This window comes from Asparagus officinalis, chromosome 9 (assembly GCF_001876935.1).
Source record: "Asparagus officinalis chromosome 9, Aspof.V1, whole genome shotgun sequence".
Classification (NCBI taxonomy): Eukaryota; Viridiplantae; Streptophyta; class Magnoliopsida; order Asparagales; family Asparagaceae; genus Asparagus; species Asparagus officinalis.
Genome location: NC_033802.1, coordinates 19,805,195 through 19,814,334, shown reverse-complemented (window position 1 = coordinate 19,814,334; position 9,140 = coordinate 19,805,195). Strand labels below are relative to the sequence as shown.

Here is a 9,140-nt window from a genome sequence, read left to right as displayed (position 1 = left end):
TTTGTGGTCGACCGCCAGTTTGGCAGTGGCCTGTGCATGTTTTGTGATACACTGTTTTAATTTTCGAGAGAGTTTCTTGATCTTATATTGTTATATTACGATGCTTAAGAGTTGTTTAACACCTGGGATGATGGTGAACACCAGATATGGACACACACACCGAGATATGTGCACGTACACTTAGTTTATTTTGTTTTGACACATGTTGAGTTGATGAAAGTGAATTAATATATGTTAAAGTATTGCTCATTAGTTATGGATGCTCAGTGTGGAGGTTTGTCCCGTAATGAGATTTCGATTGTACCACACTAGGAGTATTTGGATGTTTTTCTCGTAACGAGACCTTGGTTGTACCAAATACTTGAAGATGATCGGTGTATTTTTTGGGTTAGGCTGAGATGCCTATTCACCGTTGTACGAACATCTGTAAGCATATCCGGAAATAGGGAGATAAAACCTATTATCACTGGAGTAATGAGCATATCCAGAATTTGAGAGATAAAAATCTATTTGCCGTAAGGATGATTGAGTAAGGAGGATTGTATCTGATATCCACAAAGTATTTTGTGAGCCTTACAAAAGTATCGTTATTTTGTGCATTAGGAATAGGGAGATAAAACCTATTATCGCAGAGCGATTGAGTAAGGAGGACTGTATCTGATATCCGCATAGTATCGTGTGAGCCTTACGAAAGTATCGCTATTGTACGTGGAGATGTACACATATATATTTATCTTACAGTTGTAATTTTGCTTCCATGTTAGATTATCCATGAGTAGGGTACATCATTTGATAGATGGCATACATGATATAGCCCATGGTGTTTATGAGTTAGGAGATATTCTTTTATTATTGCGCCTCGAGGGTAGTTCGAGATGTGATATTGGTTCTATATAGTTGAGGTTTGGAGTATTTTCTTTTGAGTGTTGTTTTTATTTATAGAGTTGGAATTAGTATTTAAGGACTCACAATTTGAGACATATGATATACACATGAGGGTTTTCTTGTTTGGATTATTTTGCTCGACGTATCAGTCTCGTGTTGTGGGTTTCTAATTATTGATTTCTTTTACATTATTTATCTCTAGTTCGGTGTTAATATTTATGTATCTACAAATTGTGGTATATGGTATATACATGAGAGTTACCTTGTTTGGATTATTTCGCTCGATGTACTACGTCTTATTTTATAGGTGCCTAAATATTGATTCCATTAGATACGGGAAAAATGATCTAGGTAGACTATGCTTAATAGGTAGAGCCTCCACTTCATCTAGCAGCCCTTCTCCTGAGAGCGGATGGAGGTGATCTTGCTGTAGCGCTCTGACGCTCTTGTTGTTGTTGTTCTTTTTATTTACATTATCTCTTTCAGGCAGCTCAGAGTTTCAGAGAGTTGTAGGATGATGGAGTTCTAGCATAGTCGCTGTCGTACAGTCTTAGTATCTGAAGCTTCACTGTATAGTTACGTTCATTATTCAAACTTTAGAGTTGTATTCATTTTATAAAGACAGAGTGCCTTAGTATGAAATTTAGTTGATTTATGTTGAGACATTTTATTATTTCAGATATCAGATGTACTTTAGTTGAGACATGATTCTTTTATTTATGAGATCTCTCCTTCTATATCATGTATAGTGTTTTTACTTTCTCATTTTACCTGTTTTGTACCTTCACTTCTTATTGATTCTACTAGAGGATATTACTGTGATTGGTGAAACGTGTTAATGCACGTTGTGGATGCATGACAGGTTTGACAATTTAGGTTTCACCTTGGACCGTAACCTTGTGTGAATCCTGTGGCGTCACAGTTGGTATTAGAGCTCTAGTTCCAGCATCCTTAGAATTATCCTGTGTCGAGTCATGGAGCTAGGATAGAGTTTCCTAGTATTTATGTATATAGTCCGCTAGGAATTCCTAGAATGAGTGAGGACGTTATATATGAATATTTGAAAATTATAAAATTTTTATGACTATCTTACTTTGATTGAAAAGTATTTGCGTGAATACTATATGATACATTATGTTATGTATATATATTTGTGACCTCTTTGACTGTGTCTATTAAGCTCCCCTCTTGATATTATAAATGTCGGGATGAGGATGCGGTTGAGAGAAAACTCGTACCCGGAGAGCTAGGCAAGCAGAGCCCGAGCCACAACAGGCTCCACAGTATCTGATCGATTTCGTAACGCCGATCGCAGAAGCAGAGACTAGCAATACTCGAGGAGCGAGTAACGAGTAACATTATATTTTCTAGAGTTCTACTACCAGTTGAACCAGTCGTGTCTATTAAAGGGGCAATACTAATGATTACACCATCACCAACCAGCTGTTGATAGAGCCGTAGAGCAGAAGACTTAGCTCTATAAGAATAAAAAAGACATCAGACACTGAGAACATCATAGTTTCAGGGCGCACCGGATTTATGTGCAGCCTATAAATGGAAGAAATGTGTGAAGATTTCTTAACGTTGATTTAGTACTAAAGCAGAGTTAGATGTATTCAGTGTAGAGGATATCACCGGAGTATAGCATTGGATGATAGCACCAGAGGATGACACAGACTTTAGATTTTTGCCGGAGCAGCGGATACCGCTTATTTGGGAGAATTTTGTTTGCTTCCTTGATAAGTAGTAAAACTAGTCCGATTAAAGCAGGGAGATATGCATGTAGTTAATTATGGAATCATGACCAGTATGGCAATAACAAGGGCAAGAGACCTATTTCAGAATCTAGAGAGCCCCAACAGCCGGTTAAGGATTTTTACAGCCAGCAACAAGGACAACATAAGAAGAGAGCACAACCTACAATATGATTCGAGAGCATCGTAGCAACGTAGAATTCGATATACATGTTACAATTGTAACAAGATCGGACATAGAGCGAAGGATTGTCGCAGTACACCAGCAGGAGGCCAGCATGACAGAGGTCAGAACCAGTAGTCTCAGGGCCGCGATTACGACAAGCAGCAGAGGATTTAAGGCACCTCTAGTCGTCTCGAGGATTGAGGGGCTTATAGGCCAGATTCGTGCCATTCAGGGGATTCTTGAGGGACAGACAGTCCTATATGTTCCACCGCCATCAGCGTAGCAATCGCCAATCACCGGCAGGGTTTATGCAGTCGTACTGCATGATTATTATGCGAGCGAAGTTTTCTTAGTGATTTCCTTTCCAGCTCGGATCTTGTTGATTCAGAAGCTTCACATTCTTTTATCTATCATGATGTCATGATTAGACATCAGCTTGTAGAGCAACCTTTAGGCGTTTCATTATCAGTTTCTACTCCTTTAGGAGAGGTGTCTCTCTTAGAGAGTATCTATAGGAGATGTATCATCAGTTTAGACGAGTCTGAGTTTGTGGTTGATTTAATCGTCCTACGAATGTCCGATGTTTGATGTTATGCTTGTTATGGATTGATTATCATCCTACCACGTTAGTATAGACTATTTTGCAAAGACAATCAGCTTGTGAGCATTCAATGGGCTTGTATAGATAGTAGCAACCTCATAGGGTAACCAAAATATAGAGTCATTTCTGGCAGACGTCAAGGTGGTGATGATACGGGATCGGGGTACAGTTTTGAGCAAGACCAGAGTCATCTCAGAGTATCAGGATATCTTTCAGGACATACCGAGATTTTCTCCAGTGAGAGAGATTATTTTCCTACATCGAGTTACAGCAGACACCGTACCAATATTCCGAGCATCCTATCATATGGTACCCGCTGAGATGATGGAGCTATAAACTCAGCTAGATGAGTTGTTAACTCAGGGTTTTATTTGTTAGAGTCATTTTCATGAGCACCGATCCTCTTTGCGGAGAAGAACACTAGTAGAAAATCGTTTATTCTAGACAGAATATTCTAGACGGAAAATTTTCCGTCTAGTTTGTATTAAATTAGACGGAAAATTTCCGTCTAGAATATTCCGTCTAGAATAAAATATTCTAGACGAAAATTTCCGTCTAAAATAGTATTCTAGACGATTTTTATATTTTTAATTTTTTTAATATAACTAGGCATTCTAGACGGAAATTTCCGTCTAGGATACATTCTAGACGGAAATTTTCGTCTAGAATGTTTTGACTCGTATTAAAAAAATAAACACCAAATCCCTCCCTCCAAAATTGAAATTCCCCCTCCCAACCCAAAAGCTCCGCCCAAAATAACATTAAGAAACCCTCCCAAATTGAAATCCCCCCCCCCCCCAATCGAAATTCCTTCCCTCTTCTTCAACCTCTGGCCCTCCTCGCCTTTCGTCCCTTCACAAGGGCTATGGCCTCGCCTGTACAGCCACTTCTTCGTCAGAGCCGCAACGCTTCGCGCGACGGAGACGAGGACTACAATCGTCACTGCCTTCTCCACCTTCTCCCTGGATCCCACCCCCCTACTCGGCGCCGCTCCGCCTCCTCATCGCGGCCACCTCGCGAGCGCGTGAGGATCCCAACGAGCAGAGCGCGGGTGAGCGCCCGCGGCAACGGCACGGACGTGACACGAGCATCTTGTCGAGGCGAGATGGGAGAGAGTGTGTCGTGGCCCGTGGATGGCACCATGGCGGCGGAGTCCCCAGCGAGGGATGTCGATGCCGGCGGCGTCGAGGTGGACGGCGGCGGGGTAGTCGTAGGCGGTGACCATGGTGATGGGTTCGCCGTGCTTGTGTTTATTGTGGAGGTGAGCCAGGGTTACTCAAATTTTCCTCTGATTTTGAGTAAAATAGGAGTTAGGGATTGTTTTGGGGGGTAATGACGAAGAAATTGGGAAGCAGGAGTAGAATTATAGACCTAAAAGAACAATAATTTGGATCCTGATTGAATAAAAGGTGTGGGGGAAAAGTAAAAGCTTTCAATTTGTAGCTTAGTTTACTTCTAATGTGAAGATGAACGCAGCTGTGGAATTTCACTTGTAGCCTTAGGAAGCTCATATAGAGTTTAAAATTCATTTGTGCTGCTTATTGACCCGCCCATGCTGAAACCAAGCGAATTGTTGGAGTGCATATGGAATTTATATCATCAATTTGGTTTTCCATGATCTTTAATCTTGTAATAATGGCAAAACTACTTTATCATTTGCTATTTTCTTTAACCTAGGTTTAGAAATAAAAATATTTGTTGGATAAATGAAAATGAGAGCTAATATTTGTATCTTCCTGTAGAAAGATCTATCTGTTTAAGTCACTAGAGTGGAAAAGCATTACAAAAGAAGATAGCGAGACACCTAAAAAACTTTGACTAGAAATAGAAACTTCTGCATTAAATGGAAAAAGAAGCTCTTACAAAAGAAGAATGTCTTCCTGAAAGAAAAGAGTTTTCTTTTTTTTAACCTTAATTGGTCCTCCTACTGCTCTAAGCAGCATTGTAAAGCTACAGGCATGTAGTAATGTAGCTCATCCTCTTTCTGCACACAAGTTTCAGTGAGTACCAATAGATTTATGAACTTCGCAACTAAACTTTTCATTTGTTTGGGAAAGAGAAAAATGTTTGGTCCAGTAATTTATCTTCGTATTAGTTTACCTAGAAACTAGAGTTTGATCGCTAAGAAAATAGTCTGTTATTATAATATTTCTTTTTTACAAACTGGTGTTAGTAGTTCCATTGTTTTGTCATTTCATTAGATATGTAAAATCAGTAAACATATTGTAGTGGCACATTATAGTTACCATAATTTTCTAACACACCAAGTGTTCTGACAGCTTTTTTTTTAAAATTTAGATGCTACCTCTGATATATTTCTTTCTTTCTTGCAGATGATATTCTGATGCCGTCATGGTTTGACATTCATGATATTCCTATAACTGTTGTAAGTAACACTCCCACAATTGCATCTTCATTTTTTGGAATGTCATCCAATTACTAATCAGAAGTAAACATCTCCTTACATATAAACTATGCCTACTTCTCTTTGGAGGATCACGCAATATATGATTCAAATGAGTAGACAATAGTACCTCACTTATGCTTTAGTAATATGTGCTTGTTTCAAGCAACACACAAACTTTCTACTCATAGGATTTGTGTACTTTAGGAATCGCCAAAAGATGAAAAGGGAGTTCTTGAAGCTGTTCAAAATGTGCATGGTTTGATTGACAAGGAGGTAGCTGCTGGCATAAGTCTGAGCTGATGATGGTTTTGGTAGGTGCCTTGACCTTAGCAAGTGTATTGCTCTATCCTAAAACATTGGGGGGTAGTGCAGTTTTTAGTGGATGGGTTCCTTTTAATTCTTCAATCATGGATCGCATTTCTCCTGAAGCAAGAAAGGTACTTCACGTCTATGAGTATTTATACATGATTTGTATCTTAAAGTGTCAAGACTCACAAAATTGAGTCAACAAACATCCTTCCTCTTAATGATCCTGGCATACCTCATAATTTACTAATGCTAGTTGAGTTTCAGTATTACAGCATGTTTTTTTTTTATTTCAGAATCATAATAACTGTGACCTGCTATTCAATCAGGATGATTGTACCATCTATCTCACAAACACATCCACAGTATGCGTGCACAAACACATGCAAAGACAAGAACAAACATATGCAAGATTTACATACATGAAGATAGTGTAATATGGTGAAGTTATGAAACACAATTTTGATGGGAATTGAAGTGAGGCTATCATTATAAAACTAGGCTGGTTGCCCAGTGTAGGCTGTCTAAAAAATCACAATGGATAGCTGATCCCTATTAAGCTCCGACAATGGAAGTCACAATCAGACGACTTTCTAATCACTGTATTCGCAATTCTACAATCGCTACAAACACGGCCTCATTTCTAAGATGATTGATCTTGATGGTTGCGACAACAACATGACTAATATTATATTAGCAACTATTAGAGATGCTGATGAGCAGTGTAATGATTTCAGAAATAAAAGGTCGGACGTAGTTGGTGAGTTGCTTGGTAGAGAGCTGTGGGCAAATATTCATCTAAAAACACTATGGATGTTGATTCCCGTCAGGTTCCAACAACGAAAGCTACAATCAAATAGCTTTCGCACCGACAATCGAAAGCTGCAGATGGAGGACTTTTCACATAGATCGAGGAGAGTTACAATTCAACGACACTTCCGACAACTGATGAAAACTCTATTCCGCAGTCTTCATAATCTACAGTGAAAGTCACAATCGGACGACTTTCACATTCCACAACAGCTAAAGCTAGGATTACTGAACAACGGTCCATGCAACGCTTTACAGAAGAAGGTACAAGTCAACTAGCTTCTTCTAAAACGCGGATGTCATCCCCGCGTCACAATTCTGAAAGTGCAGGCGACCCCCGCGTTTCCAAGCACAATTCTAAACGTGAGCGACCCTCGCGTTCGTAGGGTTTCAACCAACACCGACCCCCGCGTTTCGAAGCTACAACAAACCCAAACGCGAGCGACCCTCGCGTTCATTAGTGTTCAGCCAACACGCAACCCCGCGTCTCAATTCTAAGAGGCGACGTTGGGTTCTGAACGCCAGATTAGGCGTTTGACTCGTTCGAATACGAGTCGAACGGTTTCAGAACTGTTTCCCCACGATTTGAGGAAATCACGCCCACTTGGGAGCGGATTTAGAGGGCAGTTACAACCTCTTATCCACCTATAAAATCTCAACAAACTCAACTGAGTTAAGGGCTGGCTGGCTTTTTGGTACGAAGAAGCAGCAAGTTAGTTCTGGAGGATCTCAACCACTCAGGTTCGGTGATTCAACAGCAGCAGCAGTAAAAATCCTTGGAGATAGGATTTTTGAATGAAATTCAGAAGATCAAAACAGAAGGAATTCTTCAACAACAGAAAATCTGCTTGGTCATTAACCGAATTTTCGGTTCTAACAACTCTATTCACAGAGTTCTAACTCGTTCAGAGTTCTTAAACTCATTCAGAGTTATTCATTAAACTTTTCACAGAAGTTCATTGTTCCCACGAGATAGAAGACGGTCGGATCGTCAACGGAGAGCAAATTCGACGCCATCTATCTCACAAACACATCCACAGTATGCGTGCACAAACACATGCAAAGACAAGGACAAACACATGCAAGATTTACATACATGAAGATAGTGTAATATGGTGAAGTTATGAAACACAATTTTGATGGGAATTGAAGTGAGGCTATCATTATAAAACTAGGCTGGTTGCCCAGATATAACCCTCTTTTTTTTTTTGCTCAGTGAAAGTAGCACTATAGATCACAATTATGGAAGTGAGTCTGTAATTGATTGGATAAGCATATAGTTGAATGCTAACGTACATATGAATGATGGATTAGAATACACTTTAGTAAAGTTGAAAGCTATCTGCTACATGTCAAAGAAAATATAGATAAAATCCCACAGTCCAGTGTAGAACTGGTTGGAGGTATAAAAACCCAGAACCTAGAAGTCACTCCTTTGCTTAATCCCCCCTAACATACTCATACACATAAGAAAGAAAGAAAATGCAGTAGATTATAATCTAACAACCGTTCACTTGAAATGCATTTAATGGAGTAGACATAATTGTTGGTTCATTTCCAGTGCTTTGTTGTTGATCTGCTATGTTTATGTTTAAATTTGTTTTCTTTGACTGAACATGTAACATGGCAATATGGATCAGTTTGTACATATATTGATCAGTTTGTACATATATTGATGCATTGATTTTGTCCTTATGTTACACTCAGGATGATGAGGAAGAAGGTGAAGAAGGAGAAGAAGAGGGCTTGAGTAAATGTATAGGGAAGGAGTTGAAGAAGCTTCTGCAGTGTCATAGCCATTGTAAATAATTTATGTAAAAGTTTATAAACAATTTATGTATCTCTCTACTATTTTGGTGAATGTATTATTTGAATATAATGAGATTTGATATTGGAATATAATTAGATTGTGTTGGATATGAATATAATTTTTGTTGTTCAATATTATGTACATGTACTAAAAAAAAAAAACCTACTGTAGCAAAGCATTCTAGACGAAAATTCCGTCTAGGATGCTCAAATTCCGTCTAGGATACTTGCTTTTTTGAAAAAAAATTTAAAAAAAATTAAAAAACATCCTAGACGGAAATTCCGTCTAGGATGACTATCCTAGACGGAAATTTCCGTCTAGGATACTCATTCTAGACGGAAATTTTTTTCGTCTAGGATGTAGTATTCTAGACGGAAATTCCGTCTAGAATAATCCGTCTA

At 39.0% G+C, this 9,140-nt stretch overlaps 1 long non-coding RNA gene across 2 annotated transcripts; it reads left to right on the top strand.

Moving 5' to 3' along the window:
• LOC109824411 lies at positions 4,552-8,786 on the top strand. Of its 2 annotated transcripts, none has more exons than XR_002242635.1 (4): positions 4,552-4,667; positions 5,740-5,792; positions 6,018-6,124; positions 8,637-8,786. It is a non-coding gene; the product is annotated as an uncharacterized LOC109824411 (long non-coding RNA). The 2 variants fall into 2 exon arrangements; XR_002242636.1 differs by lacking the exon at positions 4,552-4,667 and adding an exon at positions 5,316-5,406.